Here is a 22,064-nt window from a genome sequence, read left to right on the forward strand (position 1 = left end):
CATAAGATGTCTGTTGTCTTTAGAATTTAAGTAAAAACGTTATAACTAAGCCATTTTTCAAACTATAAGCAAAGGACCACAGAACTTGTTCCTTAAAACTCTCAGCTGTAACTGTGCCTGTTACCATAGGTTTGAAGACATAGCTCACTTTTTAAATACTGATCTGAGTGTGCATATTCAGCAATCCTTTCCTCAGATTCTGTACTTTACCAGAGTATAATTGAGAGGCTTTCAATTACTGAGAAAAGAACTGATGAATTGTTAACCATTCCCCTGAGGGAATAATGTCTCTGACTCAATACAAATACAAATCATGTTCGAGAACAAGCTTGACAACTGTTTCTGAGTTTCATTTTGCAGAACTTTTTACATTCCCCTCTCACCGACCCCACCCACTCACCATTGTATTTTTTCCTTTATTACCTTGTCATTTTATTACATACTGTAAGACCTCTCAAAAGTTCTTCGGGGAACTCAAGGAAAATATTAAGTGTTTATAGTAGATTAGATGGTGCTTTTCAAAGGCACAAATTTTGGTGTGTGGGAAATTTAGGTTGTAGGACTGAGGTTAAAGCTTTACCTGTTCCTTGAGGCAACTCCCAAATGCCACTCTCCTCACCTGAGCTCACCAAAGCAGCCCCTCACTCTTGGCTGTGTCCTCAGGTCTATCTTGACATAGGTCAAGCACACTGGTTGCCCTCCAGTACTGCCTGTAGAAACTGTAGCCAGGGACTACATAAGCACTCACCTTGGCTTTTCCATCATGTAACTGCTTGATTCTTCCTCATTGTTTGGCCACATATATACTGAAATGTCAACATTTGTTTTCCTATTTCCTACCAAAATCTCTTAAAGGGATTATATTTAGTCACCCTCTATTTAGGTAAAAATATTTGCTAATGGTAATGCTTCATCATTTGCCATTATTGGAATAACCAGAACACTGATTGCAAAGTTATCAGTTTTATCCTCAATGACTGGGTTGAAGAGGAAAAGCATTGATTCTCTGAATAAACAGGCAGAGGAGTAAATGGGGGTGGTTACAAGTTCTTCTTTTGTTTTTATCTTTTGTAAGCACATACAAACTCAAAATTCCATATTTTCTGCTTTATTCCAATGACAAGGCAGTCATACTCTTAGAGTGGGCAAGTAGAGTGCAAAAAGTATGTTTTGATTTTTGTGATAGCTGTCATTCTCAGTACATTTGAATCCACAGAAGTTGAATTCAAACTGTGAATGTGTGTGTGTGTCTGTGTGTGTCTGTTACAGCTATATTTCTGTAAGTAGGTGTAGCTCTTATTTGGTTCAGCACAGAGTGATTTTCCTGGAGGACGTTTTTAAAAGAAAATTGTCTACGTGAAGAAATGATGTAGTTACAATCCTCAGAATTAACTTTTTCAAATATGTATAAGTGGCATACATTCCCTTGTTTTGCTGTTTTATTTTCAATCCAAGATTTTTACAGCATTTTTTGCTCACATCTCTCTCCCCACTCCTCAAATCTCATGCATGATGCAAGATAGAAGTTAGAGGTCAGACAAATAGAATTAGATGGAATACTTGGGGAAACTCCCTCCCACCCTCCCTCCCTCCCTCCCTCCCTCCCTCCTTACCTTCCTTCCACCTTTGCTTCCTTGCTTTGTTTTCTCTTTGGGGCATTTTAAAGCTATTTTAGATTGCAATTTACACCATCCCCAGGTCAAGTTACAAAGTCCTAGCTAATCTGCAGACAGGTTACCCCAGGCTCTTATTACCATTCCATGCAAATTTCTGTTTCTCTTTAAGATTGTTTTACTGACATCTAAGGACATACAATGGAAACTTTACCACTGGTAAAGATTTTGTCCTTTGATTTGCCTTTTCAAACTATTTTCCCTTGATTTACCTTTTCAAAGTCGACTTAATGTTTTGAAATAGTACCCAGCATTGGTGAGCCTAGGTTGAAAAATGGTATTCTCAGAAAGAAATGATTAAACTGTATACCGGAAAGGGAAGCAATTTGGCAATAATATCAAAAGCATTAAAGATATATATATGTATATATATATATATATATATATATATATATATATATATATATATATATATAAATTGTGATCGAGTAACTACATGTTTAGCAAGCCATGCTAATAAAATATTCAAGCATATGCACAAATCTTTTCAAGCTGCTATTCATAATGTTAGAATATGAGAAATTTCTTGAGTATCCAATGATTAGAGAATTAATAAATTAGTCAAAATTAGAATATATGGTAGCATTAAAATCATGTTTGCTTTTAAGGGAAAAGTACGTTTTGTGTGTGTATTTCAGAAGGATATTTTAAATATACTAAATAATACTAATATACTAATAATACTAAATGAGAAAAGAAGGTTTTAACAGTGCAAATCATTTATGATTATAATTCTGAAACCATATATATATATATATATATATATACGGTTTCTCTCTTATATATATTAGAATACAGCAAAATTTTAATGTTCTATTCAATTACCTCTGCATGGTGATATCATTAGCTTTTTCTGTATTGTCTACACTGAGCATGTATAACTGGAAAAAAAAAGATATTAATCTGGAAAAAAGCTCATTTTAAAGATATCAAATGATTTCTCACCCGTTCTACCGCTCACAATACACTAGTTCTTATTGCTATTAATTTTGTCACTATCTCCTAAATATATCTTCTCTACACTACACACATTTAAGATTCCCAAATGCTTCCATTAAATGTTTTACATTATCCTTGATTAATAAAATCAAACTGCTGCAAAATATAAAATACTTACAAAGCTTGATTCAGTGAAAATGTAACCTCATTTGTATTGCCAGGAAGAGTATACAGTTAATGGAGAATGTGATTCAAAGAAATTGAAAACCTTAAATGCATGTGAACCTTATTTACCAAGATATTAACAGTAATAGTATTCAAGGAATCACGAAAGTTAGTGAGGTCTTATTATCGGCCTGTTTGTACTACAGCTCTGCTGGGAAGACCCACAGGAATCGTCTAATGCCATGGTCTCTAAATTGTCTCATGAAGAGCAGTTTATTTATTTAAAGAAAATTTAACCCCGATCACTCTTTTCTGAATGTTGTCAACCTACTGTGTGGAAGTGCATCATATCAACCTAATTTCAAAATGTTCTCTTTTGTGAAAAACACTAAGTTTAATGTTCCAAATATATTTTAGTTTCAAGTAATTATCACCATTATCATATATTACAATCTTAGGTAAGTGTTAATGACATATTGGCACGCTGTTATTACTTTCAAAATATAATAAATGTTTCAGTTATTTTCTCAAATATCGAATCAAAAACCAAGACTAGACTTTGTAAAAATTAAGAAACAGAAACCTGAATTAAATAGAGTTGTGAGACCAGAAGGGGGAGCTCTCACTCCCTTCCATGAGGGCAGAGCCCAACAGGAAGAAGAAAGATTTCCCTGGCAAACACTCAAGGAATGAAAAGCCATGGACGCTTTGTTTACTGTAGCCCTCCCAAGTTCCTTTTTTCTCTCCATAAAAGCTTTCTCCTTCCCTTGCCAGATGAAGACTTGCAGGCAGCTGGCCTTGGTTGCAGACACCGAATTGTAATTTGCTGCTAATCCCAAATAAACCCATCTTTGCTGGACACATACTGGCAGCCTATTTGTTTCAGATCAACACCTTCTTAAAAAGTGACATTTAAACTGGGTTCTCATGGAGTCCCAAGTAAGCAAATGAGCTTGGGCAGAGGGGGAAAAAAGCCAGGAGGAAAAGGATCCAGAATATGCAAATGTCTAGGGGAAAAGAGAAAAGTTATTAAAAATTGCTCAGTAGAGCTGAAACAGTGAAAAGAGATTTATTTAATTCAATAAATGTTTATGAATCATCTACTCAGGGTTATGCATGTAATTGGTACTGGGGATTTGTTGATGAGCTGGAGAAGGAGGGAGGCTGGGAATGGAGGTTAAAAAACGTTATAACCACAAATATAAATGTGCTGAGTGTTACCAGGGAGGACATCCCTAGCTAATCTGGAAGACCTAACCCAGACTGGAAAGAAAGGGAAGACTTCCAGAGGAAGTGACATTGAGCTGGACCTGGAGGATAAAACGATCGCAGCCAGCTTGGCAGCGTCAGAGCAGGGGGCCAATCATACATCGGGACGTGGAGAACATGAGGCAGGCGACTTTAGCAGGGTCACAAAATATGACGAAGTTCACTCTAGCTTAGCTTAGTGTGGAGAGCCTGGGGGAGAGGGGACGCGATGATGGACAGGAAGTGGGCGGGGTTAAACATGCAGGGCACTGCGGGTCCAGGACTGTGGTCTTTATTGTAAGAGCTGTGGAAGGACTTTACCTCCCCAAACAGAGGACTGACAAAATCAGAGGTGCTTTTTTAAAAGGTCGCTTTCAGAGGAACTGTAGAAAACATGTGAGGGTGAATGAAGGGAGACTGCTAAGGCAGCTAATACAGAACTTCATAAAATAGGTAAGGGAGATTTGGGTGGCAGTCGTAGTAACAGGAATGGAAGGAAGTGGTCTAAAGCATTTTGCTCCAGACCTCCTCTCCTAATGACTGAGGCTCTAGATAAGCAACCAGCCTGCCCTCTGTGCGGTATAAACCACATAGTTCCTCCAGGCTGAGAGGCAGGGGATCAATCCCTGACGGTGACTGCCCTTTGTTTTCTAAAGGGACACGGAGTCACGCATCATTATGCCTTTTTTTTTTTTTTTTTTTTTTTTTTTGCGGTACGCGGGCCTCTCACTGTTGTGGCCTCTCCCGTTGCGGAGCACAGGCTCCGGACGCACAGGCTCAGCGGCCGTGGCTCACGGGCCCAGCCGCTCTGCGGCATGTGGGATCTTCCCGGACTGGGGCACGAACCCCCGTCCCCTGCATCGGCAGGTGGACTCCCAACCACTGCGCCACTAGGGAAGCCCCATTATGCCTTTTTAAAGGTCATTTAATCTGCTTCATTTCAATGTTACAAAGTTTAAATGGGATAAATTGAATGTGCTTTGGAAACTATGATCATTTTATTCTAAAACCCTAAACAGATAACCACCCATCTATATTTATTCATTAAACACTTCCTTTATGCTTGACATTGTGCTGGGCATCATGGAAAAACCAGAGGAAATTTATGAATGTATTGGTGTGTGATTTAAAGAAGTGCTTAAAAGTGAATAGAATTAAGGGAACATTGAAAATAGTGAGGTGGACCCAGACCTTCTGCTCTAAGTATAGATCATGTTTCTCTGTTTTAAATCTGTGAGAAGTGTGCTGAGTTAACCTTGAAATACAATTCATCTTCTCTTGATTTGTTATTTAGAACTGTTGATTACCCTAGGGGGAGAATTATCTTGTGAGTGAACTTGGGAAGTGTCTGGTGGAGATTTTCCCAGCGGTTGGAACCCAGATGATTACTGTATCTGCCCAATGTCATGGCCAGACCCTCATTGTTTATGTTTCATTATAATCCAATTAGGTAAGCACAACCTTAAAGGTTTATAGATAACAGAGGTTCCAAACGTTTTAATTTCTCTTTTATTCTTCTTCTTGTGATGGAACATTCTGCTCAAAGGAAAAAACAGATTATATTACTGGTGAAATCATTTTGTTCTCATCTAAACTGTCTCTGGGCCCCTTCTTATTTCTGCCAGTCTTCCTGATCTAAACCAGGTTGTTATTGAGAGCACTTGCATTTGCACTTTGTGAAAACACGGTTTGTATCATCATTTATTCTCTTGGTCTGCAGTTAGGTCTATGTTCCGATGAACATAAAGATCGAACGAAGTTCCATGAAGCATACACATCTCGGGGAGAAAAGAAAAGTAAGATTTTCACTCCTCTGTTTATGGACTGTTAGACAATTTGTGAATATAGTTGATTATACTCATCTTTCTTTGACTTAAATTTTACTTTAAAAGCATTAAAATATATAGTTCAGTAATGGTAGAAAAGATATGAGCACATATTTTTGCAAACATAAAATTTTTTTATATGCAAGGAAGATATCAGAAGATATGGATTTTAGTTCTAATTCTTGGAAAAGTCCCAAACATCTCAAAATATCAATTTTCTTATCTTTGCAATAGGAATAATAATTTCCATAGAATAAGGGGGGTTCTGAGGATAAAATATGATAGCTTCTAGGAAGAGAGTGCAAGTATAAAGCACCACATAAATTTGACATTGACCAGCAGCTCTTGCCTAGATGTCCCAAGTTTAAAGATTTTAAAACATGATGCCAACTGAAAAGTATTATTAAATAAAATTCATGCTTCACTCATTCCTAAGTTTCACATTTGAAATCTTAAAAACTAATCCATTAATTTCATGAGATAATGAATTTAATAATTTATTTGATTTTGAAGTCAATTGTACTTTAATCTATTTTTAAACATTTTTATTTTTAGAAATTGAAATTTTTCTCTGAACTTGAGTAGATTACAATATGCCAATTTACACATTCATTCACTTACTCATCCAATAAACATTTATTGAGCAACTAATGTATAACCTAGACAAAAAGATGTTCTGTTTTTTTTTTTTTTTTTTTTTTTTTTTTTTTTTTTTTTTTTTTTTTTGTGGTACGCGGGCCTCTCACTGTTGTGGCCTCTCCCGTTGCGGAGCACAGGCTCCGGACGCGCAGGCTCAGCGGCCATGGCTCACGGGTCCAGCCGCTCCGCGGCATGTGGGATCTTCCCGGACCGGGGCACGAACCTGTGTCCCCTGCATCGGCAGGCGGACTCTCAACCACTGCGCCGCCAGGGAAGCCCAGATGTTCTGTTTTTAAAAAAGGAATTCCCAATATAGTAAATTAGGAAATGTAATATACAATAATACACATTAGTACACAAAACGTGTAAACCAGCAATTGTGATTCACAGTAATAGGTGTTATTTTAAAACTGTTTAAAAGGTACAGTGAGTAAACAAAGGCAAAAAGAAGATTCTTTACGTGAGAGAAGGATTATAGAAGATGTCATAGAGGTTTCCTTTGAACTGAGTGTTACGAGCTGAACTGTGTCCTCCCAAAATTCACATGTTGAAGTACTAGCCCCCAGTACCTCAGAATGTGACCTTCTTTGAAGATAGGTTATTTGCAGAAGTAATTAAGTTAAAATGGGGTTATTAGGCTGGGCACTAATCCAATATGACTGGTGTCCTTATACAAAGGGAAATTTGAACACAGACATGCATACAGGGAGAATGCCATGTGAAGATGAGGGCAGAAATCTGAGTTCTACAAGTCAAGGACCACCAAAGATTGCCAAAAAACAACCAGAGGCTAAGGCAGAAGCATGCAACAGATTCTTCCTCATAGTCCCCAGAAGTAATGCTATCACCTTGGTCTTGAACTTCTAGTCTCCAGAAACGTGAGAAATAAATTTCTGTTGTTTAAGCCACTCAATGTGTAATACTTTGTGATGGCAGCCCAAGCAAACTGATACGGTATCTTAAAAAAAATGAATAAGAAGTCATCAGTATGACAAAGGAAAGAAGCATAGGGAGGGTGTTCAAGATTGAGGGCAGAGTTCGCACAAAGACAAGGTGATATGAAGAAGCAGCGTTCAAAGGTCAAACTGCAAGAAGTTCAGTTCGTCAGAACATGGGATGTGAGGGAAATCCCAGCAGGAGAAAACCTTAGAAAGATGGTCAGGAGTCACCCTGTAAAAGCCCTGAGGCCATGCTACGGGGTTTGGATTTTATTTTAAAAGCAACTGGAGACCACTGAACGCTTTTAAACAGAGGGAACCTATGATGAAGTGCATGTTTTATAAAGGCCTCTTACTTTTTTTTAGTTCTTTGAAGGATGGTTTGAAGGGATGAAACTAGAGATCCAGTGGTCAGCCAGGAATCTACTGTGATAGTAAGATGAGAAATGAAGTTTATTCGATAAAGGCTATAGAGTGGGATAAATGGGTAGATTTGGGAGATAGTAAAAAGTGGTAAAAATTCAGTGAGCAGCTGGTTAGCTGAGACACAGAGAGAGTGGACTGTGGTGAGCAGTAGGTATGGAGAAGGGAAGGATGAGACTATTTCCAAAGAAGAGCTGGAAGACGTCCTTTCTCCGGTATAGCAAAGGAAACCTACATGACCTTGACAAAATTATGACTTGCCCTTGACTACCGATCTGGTTATTTGGGGCCTATTTGGGAGAGCATCTTAATGTATTGTGATTCTGGAAGCCCTGGATGGACACTTATTCAAGTGCCATCAATTATATACCAGCAATTCCAATGAACCATTACATTTTTATTATATTTTATTGTACATATCACAGATGCATACTCACTTGGATGGCAAACAAATGTTTCTGCATAAAAAATAATTTTATAAACTTTCTGTTTTTAGTGGAGAAGATAAAAATTCCTCTGGTAGCCAAACTGCACAAAGTTTTGCTATAAAACATGAATGTTCGTTTTTTTCTAGTAAAAGAAAGGGAATGCAAATCTTCTATTCACTCTAAAGCAACTTTATCCTAAACTACTCAAGCAACTTATTTTTTCTTAAGTTTCAAAATGTGTCACTTGAAAGTTACAAAGAAAAGAGGGGCCGTAGCACTATTTTAGAAAGAAGTTAAGAACTTTCGTATTGCAGAAAATTACAAGGTATCCTAAGGGTAGTTCGGATGTTTTTCTCTTTGCTACTAGTTACAATAGCTTGACAAAGCCAGCCTCTTCTTTTTCCATTAAAATCAATTAGCCCCTAATGCATTTCCATGAAGTGATTTGCCAGGCTCTGGTTATTTTGCAGAGGACCTGTGAAATAACTAAATGAATTCCTTCCTTTACTTCTTTCTGTCGTAAAAAGTCCTTCTCTAAAGCATTCCATGATACTTCCCTAAGCCCCCTGCCCAGTATTAACCAGTGCTCTGTCCTTGCCTAGTCTGGTGAATGAAAAATGTTTCCTGCTATATCAGTAAACAAAGGGCGTTGCCGCCATCAAGCCACTACAAGCACAAGCAATGGTGAGCCCTGAGGGAGCTCAGGTTGCAGACAAAACGGGCTACCCTCTGCCCAGCCCACCGCCACTGCAGCCACGGAAAAGCACAGGATAACGGCCCCAGCCCCAGGAATGATTTCAATGAGCCCAGACTCTTGCATCTTCCCATACTCAGAAAAGTGCTAAAGTCTTTATCTTGAGATACCTGGTTTTCTTTTAATTAACAGTAATCTTTTGGGCTTTCCTGGTGGCGCAGTGGTTGAGAGTCCACCTGCCGATGCAGGGGACACGGGTTCGTGCCCCGGTGCAGGAGGATCCCACATGCCGCGGAGCGGCTGGGCCCGTGAGCCATGGCCGCTGAGCCTGCGCGTCCGGAGCCTGTGCTCTGCAACTGGAGAGGCCACAACAGTGAGAGGCCCGCTTACCGCAAAAAACACACAGAAAAACAGTATCTTTTGATGTTCCGACTACCTGGTCTTTGTTGCCAAACCCTCTATATATTCTGGCCCCTCCCTTACCTCTTCGGATCAGTCCCTCAGAGCTATCTGAGAGTCTGTCTTCAGAACTTGAAGTCCTCAGAAAGTCTGCCGAATAAAACTAACTCTCAACTTTTAGGTCGTGCATTTCTTTTTTTAGGTGGACAGCCTTGACTGGAGCCTTTATTCTCTGTTCAAGAGATTATCGGCTCATTGCTAGCTCTCCACTTTGTAGTCCTCTGCTTTTGCCAAGATTTTCCCTCAAGCTTCTTTCCGCTAGTTTAGCTTGGATATCATCTCCTCAAGGCACCAACTTTTGAGACAAAGGCCCCCCTACTTTATGTGCTCCATAGCACCCCATGAACGGCTCCATCATTTCACTTCACTCTATTTTACTGGAATTATCTAAATAAAACCTCCACCCATGGGATATGAAATTCCTGCGTGCAGATTGCTGTATAAAATCTGATACAAACTGTACTTTGCTTCACAGCACCAGCCCCTCTAGTCAATCTTTAAGATATGTTTGCTAGTGACAAATCCTTTTAGTTTTCTTTCATCTGAGAATGTCCTTAATACCCCTTCATCCTGAAGGAGAGTTTTCTATCACGGGATGTAGAATTCACGGTGATAGACAGTTGTTTTCTTTCAGCCCTTGAAAAATATTGTGTGACTTCATTATGTTCACCATGGACTCAGGTAATGTGTTATTTCTCTTTGGCTCATTTTAAAATCTTTTCTTTGTCTGTAGTTTCAGAAGTATAATTATGTGTTTTGCTGTGTATTTCCCCAATTGGGTGATTCTGTAGGCTTGTGTCTTTTGCCAAATTTGAGACATTTTCAGCCTTTATTTCTTCAAATACTCTCTCATTGCCTCTCTTTCTCTTCTCACCGGGACTCCAAAGATAAGAAAGTTGGATCTTTTGTTATTATTTCAACAGGTCACTGAGGATCTGTTTGTTTATTTTTTTGAGCCTATATTCTCTGTTGTTCAGGTTGGATGAATTCTATTGCTCCATCCTCAAATTCAGGGTCTGTCTTCTGTCATCTCCACTTTACTATTAAGCCCATTTACTGAGTTTTTGCCTGTTGTATTTTTCATTTCTACAATCTCTATTTTTTAAATTCTAAGTTTTGTTTCATTTCTAAGATTTTCCATGTTTCTCTCTCATTTCAAGAGAATTCATATTTATTTGTTAAGCTCTTTTATGCTTTTTGTTAAGCATATTTATTTGTTAAGCTCTTTTATAATCCTTGTGAGATAATTGCAACATCTTATTCATTTCATCATCAGGTATGTTGGTATCAGTTGATTCTCTTTTCTTATTCAGGTTGTGATTTCCCTGTGAGGCAGGGGATAGATGGGTCCCTGGTGCAAATGGTTTGAGTTTGTTCCTGTGGACTGATACTCTGAGACAAGAATAACAGAACAATTGAGAGAGGAGGGTGGGCCCTGCCCAGATAGAAGATAAGAGACCACATATTTCTCATTCTTGAAGTCAGGAGACCTCCTCGACTATACATGTGCAGAAAGGCTCCTTGGAGGTCAAAAGGGGAGTGATGCCAAGTGGCTAAGTCTACACATAGGCCTCTTCAGTAGACTTCATCCTGGCTAAGAGATGCACGCACACACGGGAAGATCCTGAGATATACCAAACACAGACTTTGAACCAGGTAAATCTCAACGACTGGCCAGAGGAAACCTGGAAGAAATGCCCCATATAAGTGATTCAAACTGCCCCGAGGGTGTGACTTTCTCTCTGAGCCCACTCATGTGTCTATCCACATGTACTGAATTCTTTTTTTTCCCCTAATAAGTACTTTACTTGTTTCACTACTTTCCTTCTTTGTGGGAATTCTTTTTCTACAAAGCCATAGGGCCAGGGCCTTGTCACTGACCACTGGTCTAGTGGCTATGATTTACTGCTCTCACTGCCACGACCCAGCCTCAGTCTCTGGCCAGGAACCAAAATCCTGCTTCAAGCTGCTCTGCAGGCCGAGGCCACCCAAGATCACCTGGTTCTAGGTCAGATGATGGGTTTTTTTAAATCACTTCCTGAACATTTTGGATATCATGTTCGGAGACACTGGGCCTTATTTAAATTATTTTATTTTAACAGGAAGACACCCTGTTTAGGCTTGGCATGCAGGTCCTAGTCTACTTTTGTGATTCCAATTACAGTCTAATTTTCAGAGATTGTGTGGTGCTGTGTTGGTCTGTTTGGTTTATTTCATGCCACTGGGGCTCCTACTGGTCCCTGATGATGCTAGTTGAGGGGTCTGAAGGAACTTATCAAAGCCAGGTTGCCTTGTCTCTCTAGAAGGGTGAAGAGATTCTTAGGCTCATTGCACAGAGTGCTTCCTGGGCTGGGTACCTGTGGTGAGATCCACCTTGTCCCATGGATGCATGGTGCTTCTGGGTTGGGGAGGGGAGTGCTTCCTGTAGCTGCTAATTATCAAAAAGGTTTCCAACTGATCCTCCTTGCTGGTTCTGCTGAGTTTGCCTGGTATTGTCAGAGATACTCCCACTTGATGCAGTAGCAATGAGCTAATCTGGGATGCCCTTTGTTGTTAGGTTGGAAATCAAGAAACACTGGGTCCAGGTCACCTTCTTCTGTTGGCTGTGGGGTTGAAAGACGTCCTCCCACTGTTCTATACCCCTAGCCCAGGGGTCTCTAGCCAGTTTGCCTTCCTCTTGCAACTTCCGAAGTTCTCCTTTGATTTTCTATTGGCTTATTTCCAGAGTTTATAGCTATAGTTAGCGCAGAGGAGCAGGGAGAGAAAAGTCTTTGCCATCTCGTCATGATGGGAAATTCTACTATGCATAAAGATAGCCAAGTTTGCTCTAGACTATGCGCAGGACTGTTCCACAGTTATGCAAGAAAGGCTGGGCATAGAGAAGGTAATTGAGCTTTCTAAATGTTAGACATGGCCTTTGCACATTCAGACGCTATCACTTGCAACTGTGTCCTTCTGGGTGATGATTTACAGGATCCAGAAGTTTGCACTGGAACCTGGGAAAATGCTGCCATTTAACCACAGTGCTTTCGAACTGTACTGTGTTTCTTCTGATTCCATTAGATATGGATACTTTAGTTTTACCTGTAGAAGTAGTCAAAGCAAGTGAAGAATTCTTGAGTAGTCAAAGCAAGTGAAGATGGTAGCAAGTGAAGAATGGTAGCAAGGGAAGAATTCTTGAGGATCTTAGAAACCATTCAACATCATTTTGTAGGTAAGAAAAACAGAGGCCCAAAGAGTTTTATTGACTTTTTCCAAATAATAGAGCCAAACAGTTGGAGAGCAGGATTAGGTCCCAGGGTTTATGACTTCTACTCCGTGCTTTTCTTCATTTCACCATGGAAATAAATAATAATGCATTAATGAATTTTCAATAGCAAATATATTATTCTAACTCCTTCACAATTTTTTTCTCTACACATTTAATTTGCTGGCATATTTGGTTCTCTTATGTCATATAAAAAATACATCTATTCTGTCATTTATGAGCCAAGCACACAGAAGAAGAGAAAAATTTTAAATGATGCTAGTATCTATTCATTGAGCAGATTTTATTAAATGTTTCGTATATTCTAGGATTTAAGATAGTTGTGGAAGTACTGTAGAAACAGAAAGCTAAGTAAGAGATAACTTCCTAACTTCCATCCCTCACCCAAAGTAGTTTCTAGTCTAATGAGAGATACAGATGTATAAACTTACTATAATGTAAGATACGTGACATAACTGGTTAAAAAGGGGATATAAATCAAGTGTTGTCAAAGGGAATTGGAAATAATGGTAAAATCTGACTAGGTATATTAGGGAAGACAATCTAAGAGACGTCTTAAAGGTTGAATAAGAGTTAAATAATGCTCCATAAGGAGCTCATTCGATGTTAGCACGGTGCTAAATACTTTATGTAGGTAAACCAAACAACATAAATAAAGCTTTTACATAGATATAAGTTTATTGATGTTAAAATGTAAAAATGAAAAGTTATTTAACTTATAAGTTTAAAGGTGTTAACATTTAGAGGAGGGTTACAAATTTGCTCAAAGCTACTCAGTTATTACATGGCAGAACTGGAAGAAACCTGAGGACATCTGCACTACAAACTTTCTGAGTCTACAGATTTTTGTATCTCAGGAGTGCATAGTTCTGGGTTTACTGTATACTCTGAAACTATTGGTTGATGGTAAAATGTACTTTATTTCACATCATTTTAGACCTTGGTTATGTTTGTTAAATTTTTCTCAGTCTTTGTTAAGGTGTATTTTCTACCTTGGTCTCCTTCAAAATGTTAATTCTATGCTTTATGCCTGCTTCATGGACAGCAGGAAACATTTATAGCCTTCAGATAAAATTACAGGTGTGAAATGTTCCACAAATAGCAATAATTCACCATATCATTTGACATTTTTTTTTCTGAAACATTGTATTCATAGATTTTTAAGTTACCAAATCTACAGTTTCTTCTAGTAAGGAGAACTATTTCATCACAATCTTTTAAAAGTATGTTTTTAAAGCAAAATAAATAAAACCCGAACTTGTAAAGTGAAGGCAATAATGGTTATGTGATGCTATGCCTTTAACTGCATGTCACTGCATTTGTAATTCTTGTAATCACTCCTTTTGCTGAATTTCTGATCTAAGGTCTATATAGATGGTCTAGAGTGTATCGTAAGCTAAGATAATTAAAAGATGAACTAACATGCTTGTCATGATGCCAGTCTACATCATAGCTAAGACATCACTAGAAACTTAACAACACAGGGAACTATTAGTGTCCCATTGCTGCTGTAACAAATTACCAAAATTTAGTGCTCACAGTGACACAAATTTATATCTTATCGTTCTGGAGGCCAGAAGCCCAATATGGGTCTCACTAGGTGTCTCAGTCAGATTGGGCTGCCATTACAAAGTATCACAGACTCTGGGCCCCAAGCAACAGAAATGTGTTTTTTCACAGCTCTAGAGGCTGGAAAGCCCAAGATCAAGGTTCTAGTCAATTTGATTTCCGGTGAGCACTCTCTTCTTGCCGACTTGCAGTCGGCCACCTTCTCTACGTATCCTCATATGGTACGGAGAGACCGAGCGCTCTGGTATCTTCTTCTCATAAAGGTACAAACTCTATAGCCCCACTTTTATGACCTCATTTAACCTTTATCATCTCCCCACAGACTCTGTTGCCAAACACAGTCACATTGCAAGTTAGAGCTTTGACGTATGTTTTTGGGAGTAAAACAAACATTCAGTTAATAACATAAAACCTGAGGTCAAGGTGTCAGCAGGACTGCACTCTTTTTTGCACACTCTAGAGGAGAATCCATTTCCTTGCCTTTTCCAGCTTCTAGAGACTGCTCACATTGATTGGCTCCTGGCTCCCAGCTCCCTTCCTTCTTGAAAGTCAGTGTATTAGCTTCCTAAGACTGCCATAACAAACTATCACAAAATGAGTGGCTTAAATGGACAGAAATTTATTGTCTGACAGTTCTGGAGGCTAGAAGTCCAAAATCAAGATGTTGCCAGGGATCATTCCTTCTGAGGGTCGTGAGAGAGAATCAGTTCCATGCCACTCTCTTGGCAATTTTGTTGGTTTATTGGCAATTTTTGGCATTTCTTGGCTTGCGTATGCGTTATTCCAATCTTCCACCTTCATGTGGTGCTATCCCTATGTTTCTTCACAGAGTCTTCCCTCTGTGCATGTCTCTCTGTGCCCCAATTTTCTCTTTTTATGAAGACATCAGTGATATGGGATCAAAGTGTGCTCTAATGACTTCATTTTAACTTGATTACATTTTTTAAAACTCTGTTTCTGAAGAAGATCATATTCTGAGGTACAGGGCATTAAGACTTCTACATATTTTGGTGGGGGACACAATTCAACCCATAGCCGTCAGCAATGGCCAGTAAAGCTCATCGCATCACATTATTCTTACCTCCTCTTCTGCCTCTGTCTCTCACTTATAAGGATGCTCATGATTACATTGGGCCAACTCAGATGCCATGCAACATGACACATTCATGGGTTCCAGGAATTAGGATGTGGACATTTTGGGGAGGCCATTATTCTGCCTACAGGGGAATAAATGTTATTAAAACTCTCAGAAAGAGTCCTGGATGTGGCTTGAAGGAAGAGTTAGAAAAGTTACTTACGTTTGGGGGGATGTGCAGGTGATGTGACTCTTCAGGAGGCATGGTTGCTAAACTGCCTTCCGGGGAGAAGGGTGTTTGAGTTTCTGAAAGAGCTAAGTCAGCGTTAAAGTACTGTGGCTAGATGAGCAGTTGAGCATTTCTATCAGCGTTCTTGCATGAAGCATCCTCCAATCCTGCGCCAAGCATCAACTTCTCAGCTAAATAAATGCTCAACAGATACTAAGATTAGGTTTCAGAGTTAATCAGCTATTTTGTGCATAAGTGTGCACTAAAATGATAAAAGTTCAATTTCAAGGAACAAGTTTTGGTTATAGGATACAGTTCTAGAATAATCGCAGGCCAAAAACCTCCTGAACTCCCTTCCCATCCCTGAAAACACACACACACACACACACACACACACAGAGTTATTGTTGCTATATTGGTGAAACAAAGGAGAAAGAGAATAGGGCTCTTTATATTGTACTTATTTAAAACCTATTCCAATTCCTAAGTCAGGTGAAGTTTTAGAATTCTGGGATGATTTTCTCCATACTCAAGCCTATCCTTATCTTCACTGAATATTTAGATTTTGCTTATGGCTTTCCCATAATTCATACAATTAATATTTATTTTATTTTATCGTAAATTTACTGAGACCCCTTCCATTCAATATGTGAATTTATTTAGGAATGAATATATTCCAGTGCCCTGGACCCAAAGACTGAATTGAGTACCCCATTTGGTGCATCTGTCAAAGAAGAAGGATTATTTTAAAACATCCTGAATTCTTTCCAAAATCTTCTCCAGGGTCACAGTCAACTGACACAGATTGCAATTTTCCCTGGAAGTGTAAAACAGAGAGAAGGGATAAAACAGAGTGAAAGAGAGAAAGCAAGTAATTCAAGGAACATAAAGAAGAAAGAAGGATGGGAATAAGAGAAAGATAAGAAATCTTTGGAGGCTAAAATTTAAAAGAGATTATTAAACAGGGAAAGATTGAGACTCCTAAGGAAATAGAGACGACACTCTCTGGACAGAGGTATACAGAAAGCACTAAGGTGGCAATTGTAAAGAAAGGGAATTCTAGATATACAAATAAAGAGGAAATGGGGGACTTCCCTGGAGGTACAGTGGTTAGGACTCTGTGCTTCCATTGCAGGGGGCCCGGCTTTGATCCCTGGTCAGGCAACTAGGATCCCACAAGCCAAAAAACCCCCCAAAACATAAAGAGAATGCAAGAGGAATGATAACATGAGCAAGGAGAGAGGGGAGAAAGCATGACCTGGAGGCTAAGATGTTTTTCATTATTCCACAGAGTACATTTTCTTTCAATATAAAAGGAAAGAAAAAGAATGTATGATTAGTTTATGATAAAAAGTGAAAACAGGATGGCAGCCAGAGGGCCAGAAATTTCTCAGGCCTCTTGAAGGATGCTGCACTCTGACTTTCAACGTTGGCTGGAATTCATTCTTACTGACATGAATACAGGAATGACAAATCTCTGGGTGCTCTGCAAAGGCCCCAGACCCATTCATCACCCATGGACTCCACGCAGGGGGGTTTTATAAATGATTCCCCAGGCATAGTAACCATGGACTGTGGGAGAAGGAAAGCGGGATTTTGGCCTGCCAGGTCCTTCGTGGCAATTGTCTTCTGTGAACTTGTTGTACTCTTATTGTCCTCTGTCTGGAGTCCTGTCCCCTATGGAGGTGCTGCCTGTGTATCCCTCACAAGGCTGTTAGATCCTTAAGTGACTTCCAAAGCTTTCACTACGTCATTTTCAGAGAATTCACAAATAAACATTTCAACACTGTATAAAGATTTAATGACATGTGCTTAGGAGACTGGTCAGAAAAAGAAAAAGAAAAACCTAACCTCCTAAGGTGTGACTATCCAACCAAATGCCCGAGTCTTTCATCTAAATTTGATGTTCCTTTTGTAGACTCTGATTCCATGAAGATACACTCAATGTGTGTAAATATGCAAGTGAGGGGTGATCTGCATTACAGAATCTCCTTGCTTCTTTCTTAGACAGGATATGTGTGTGTGTGTGTGTGTGTGTGTGTATTGAAGATACCATCTAGATCCAGGATAGTTTTCTGAGTTACTTTTGATTTACTTCGTACTACAAAAGGAAGTCTCCTGTTGCAAACTACATGTATTTCCAAGGTTCTAGCCTTTCCTAATAAATATCTTCTCATTAAAATGCATAAGTAAAGAAGTATTTTGCTTTTCCTGATACCAACATTGGTATAAAATAAATAGAAGGTGAGAAAGTGCTCTTCCAATCATTCTAGGATCATCTATTCTGAAAGCTTTCTAGCACAAATTAAAGATAAATGAACTGGTGAACAGTGGACAAAGTCTTCTCAAATGAGTCAAGCTGCAGGTTCATGTGACACAAATATTGTCATTTTTGTTGTCGCTGTTGTTATTAGTAGCAGTTGCTTTGATGTTAGGTCTCTTCAGGAGAAACAGAAAAGTATAAAAGCCAAAGAATTCTAAACAATTTAAATTCTGATTTACCACTAGGCACCATGCCCACAACTGTAAGTCAAAGCATCAAATTATTTGGATCTAAGCCAGCACAAAAATGGAGTTTGAAACCCATAGCTGGGAGTCTCTACAGAAATTCTTCTTTAAATGTTGGGTCATGGGGAAGAAAGTTCTGAGAAAACAAATGTGGTGAGAGAGGGAGAGGAGAGAAGAGAATCAAAATGAGTGCAATGAGACCCAAAAGTCACATTGCATCTATTTTTTTATAGTTATGAGTGTGGGAAAAAGGAAATAATAAAAACCTCCATCATTCACCTGTCTTAATCTCAGTTATTTAAAATAATTTCTTGCAATATGCTTTTTATTAGATTATAAACAAATTGCTTTTGACAATTACCTCAAGAAATCTCTTTGTATTTTTCTTTCCTTTCCATAATGGAATGTCTCACCCATTATAAACATGATACTGCAAACAGACACTCCTTTGTGGAGATAAATATTAAAAACTGAAATTGTAAGAAGAGCTCCCAAGTGCTTCTCTTGCTATTTATTTATTTATTTGATTCATCTGAAACTCCGTGGTGGGAATAGCAAAAGATAAAACTGGGCTCTGAAACTCAGAATATTTTCAGAGACCTTGAAACATTTCACACAATTTTGAGACCAAGCATAATTGTTTTTAGTGTTATTTTAAAAAATTAATAGACACAGTTTTAGTTTGAGCTGAAAATACAAAGAGCTTTCATACACTCTCCTCCCCTAGTTTCTCCTAATATTAATGACTTGTATTAATGTGATACATTTGTTACAACTGATGAGCCAATATAGATATATTAATATTATTAACTAAAGTGCATAGTTTACAGTTGGGTTCACTCTTTGTCTTTTGTTATTTTTATTACAAAAAATATATAGCAAGGGTGAAGCCCTGATAGTTCCAAAGCCTCTGGTTTGTGGAAGCAACAGAACTGCAATAATGCCATTGCCATGTGCCCAAGAGAGAGTGGCTCACGTGATTGACAGAGGATGTGAAGGAGTAAGTGGGAGAGAAAAGACAGATGGAAGGAATGGAGGGCTGGTGAAGCCATTCAGCTCATCATGGAATCCATGGGAGCCTGCTGCCAATTACTTTGTATTCTAGATAAAGGAGGCCCAGAACCTGCAGTGTGCCATGGACTAGATACAATCCAACCCTGGACTTGTACCTTTTTGTTCTCAACTTTATTGAGATACAATTAACATATAACATTGTATAAGTTTAAGGTGTACAGTGTGATGAATTGATGTTAGTAAATACTGCAAAATGATTACCACAATAAAGTAATCATAGTATCATCATATTATGAAATGCTCTTGACTTTTACTAAAGGTACTACAATGAAAGCCACCCAATTACTTCTTCACGTTTGGCTAAATCACTGAAACTTTGTGTAATGACCCTATATAAAATTTACCAACAGGAGTTGAACCCTAGGAAATCTATCCCTCTTCTAACACGCTAGTATACTTCTAATTATAGATAACTGATTGGTATAGCTACCTCTGCTAAGAAGATGAATTCTGACTAAATTTGGTGCTTAATTGCAGTAATTTTTCTTAGACAGTTTTTTATATAACTATTTGCATTAGGTCGCTTTCTTTTTTCTTTTCTTTTCACTGTGAGTGCACGTGATGGCAAAGAATACAGTGACAACTAGCACAGTTGGGTAGCACTTTGATTCATATTAAGGTACCAAAAGTTTTGCCCATCACAGGTTTGCATCATTAGTGCAAATGTCAACACAGTACAAAAGGCAAATCTCTTAGTATTATTAAAGAAATAGCTGTGACTTAATGGACCCCCTAAAAGGGTCTCTGGGCAACGCCCAAATGGGCTCAGACCACACTTTGAAAATTGTTCATGAAATAGATAAAGTTTCTTTGGGTATTCTCCTTTCTTCCCTAGAATGTAAATTCCAGAAAAGCAATTGCTGTGTCTGCTTTGTTCTCTCTTGTATCTTAGCACCTAGTACTAGAGACAGATTAACTGAATCTAATGAAGTTATATAGATATAGATTAAAAATATTTTAATACTAAAAATCTGGTAAAATAATTTTTCAGAATGCCTTTGTTTGTATGGCATAAACCTACAATAATATTTCTCACAACAAATAAACCTATGTTTAAAGTTTCATGTCCTATATAATAATAATAATTAAAACAAATTTGGATCAAACATATAGAGGAAAGATTACAGGTTTCCTACTCTTTCTGTAACATTGTAAAATTACTGCCATTTAAGAGATAATTAAAGTATCTGCAGCCAAAATATATAGGAAAAATATGCTTTAGAGACGTTAGGCTATTATTTCATGAAAATATTTTGTTTTTTCTGACTTCTGTGAAATTTTTCAGATTCAAAACATTTGTATTTTTGTTATCTTCTAACAAATATTCTAAACAATATTTTTTTTCATACCTAAATTGGTTATTATTCTTAAAGAAGCCTCACTATTACCTTTTATGTAAACTTTAAGGCCTCAAAACTGGGATCTGCTCCTGACTAAAGTATATCTCACACCGTAAGTATTCACTGATTACTGACGGATTGACTGAATGGATCTATTTAAGTACTATAATAAAACCTAAATCCCTAATCATTTTTAATGATGGATGACAAAAAAAAAAAAAAAAGATACAGTCCATGTATTTCAAGAATGATCTTTATACTGAAAACTGTAGAATGAATATTGGAAAGAGACAACCGACACCCAGGAGAGGTGGTAGAACTCACAGAACAGAGCGGTGATCTGCACATATTAAATAGTTGCAATTCTCTCTCCCTCCCCATCTGTCTTTCCACAAGCTTTGGATCATCTCGTCTAGTTTTCTCTGAATTTGCCAACAACTCTGGATGCTTGCAGTACAAATTGTCCCATGGGGGATCAGTTCCCCAGAGATTAACTTTGTACTCTTCAGTTTTATCAAACCAAAGCCCATACTTATTTCACTACAACAGTGTTTACTTTTGAGATCATATCTTAGGAAATAAAGTGAAAGAACTTAAGTAGAAATGACTGACAAGGGCAGACACTAAATTATTTCATATATATATATATGTTTAAAACTAGAGTACTTGGGCTTTAATTTAAGGAAAACATAATCAGAAATATGGAAACGGGCATGTAACCAAGGATTACAGAAAATATCATTGAGCTGTAGAGATAAATTCAGGAAGACCAAGGTCCCAGATGAAATGTGGTCTCCCCTCAATTCCTAACAAAAGAGGATGTGAAATATTCATCTTCATACACTTGATATGGAGCTCAAGAGAGAGAAAGATCCTATGATCTTATTTATCTAGTAAAAGGAAAGATTCTAGTGGCAAATGGGGGACTAATTTATGTATTTAAAGGTCTATAATGTAGAAGATGGATCAGATTTAAGTAACCAGAGGTCAGCTTTAGCCTACAGTGGTAAAGAAGCTATAGAAAGACACAAAAGAAGGCGTTTTTTTCTTACTTCTCAATTCGTGGATTTGATTTTCTGATTTCAAAGGTCACATTAAAGGCATAAGAAGAAATTTAAAATAGCCTAAATTTCAAAAAAATTTGATATCTTGGTGTTTATCCTATTTGTCTTTTTTATAAATATTTAATTTAAAATTTAAAAATTACATTTATAGACCTATACTAGGTAAGTTGTATGGAGATAGTGGAAGAATTTCAATGACTGGATGGGAGATTGACTAGTGTGCATTAAAGATCTTTACCAAACCTTAGATTCTAGGGTTCTTTTTAATATATTTTAGACTTCATATTATAAAATATATTTGCTGCATTCCTTAATATTACTATGAAAAATTTAAGACAAAAATCCAATGAACATAGAGGTGCATTTTTTAACAGGTTTGGTTATTAAAAAATTTTATGTTGATTATATATACAAAACACCCACACACACACACACACACACACACACACACACACACATGCTTTCATATATTCACTCAATAGTTACCATAGTTCGTGAAATTACC

At 37.9% G+C, this 22,064-nt stretch overlaps 1 long non-coding RNA gene across 1 annotated transcript in view; it reads left to right on the forward strand.

The window, feature by feature from the left end:
* LOC132413555 (uncharacterized) overlaps window positions 1–19,053 on the forward strand; it is a 74,864-nt gene extending 55,811 nt beyond the window's left edge. The window contains exon 4 of the long non-coding RNA XR_009516760.1: window positions 18,961–19,053. This is a non-coding gene — a long non-coding RNA (uncharacterized lncRNA). The remainder of the gene's footprint in view (window positions 1–18,960) is intronic.
* Window positions 19,054–22,064: the final 3,011 nt, after the last annotated feature.

This window comes from Delphinus delphis, chromosome 18 (genome assembly GCF_949987515.2).
Source record: "Delphinus delphis chromosome 18, mDelDel1.2, whole genome shotgun sequence".
In the NCBI taxonomy this organism is placed as follows: Eukaryota; Metazoa; Chordata; class Mammalia; order Artiodactyla; family Delphinidae; genus Delphinus; species Delphinus delphis.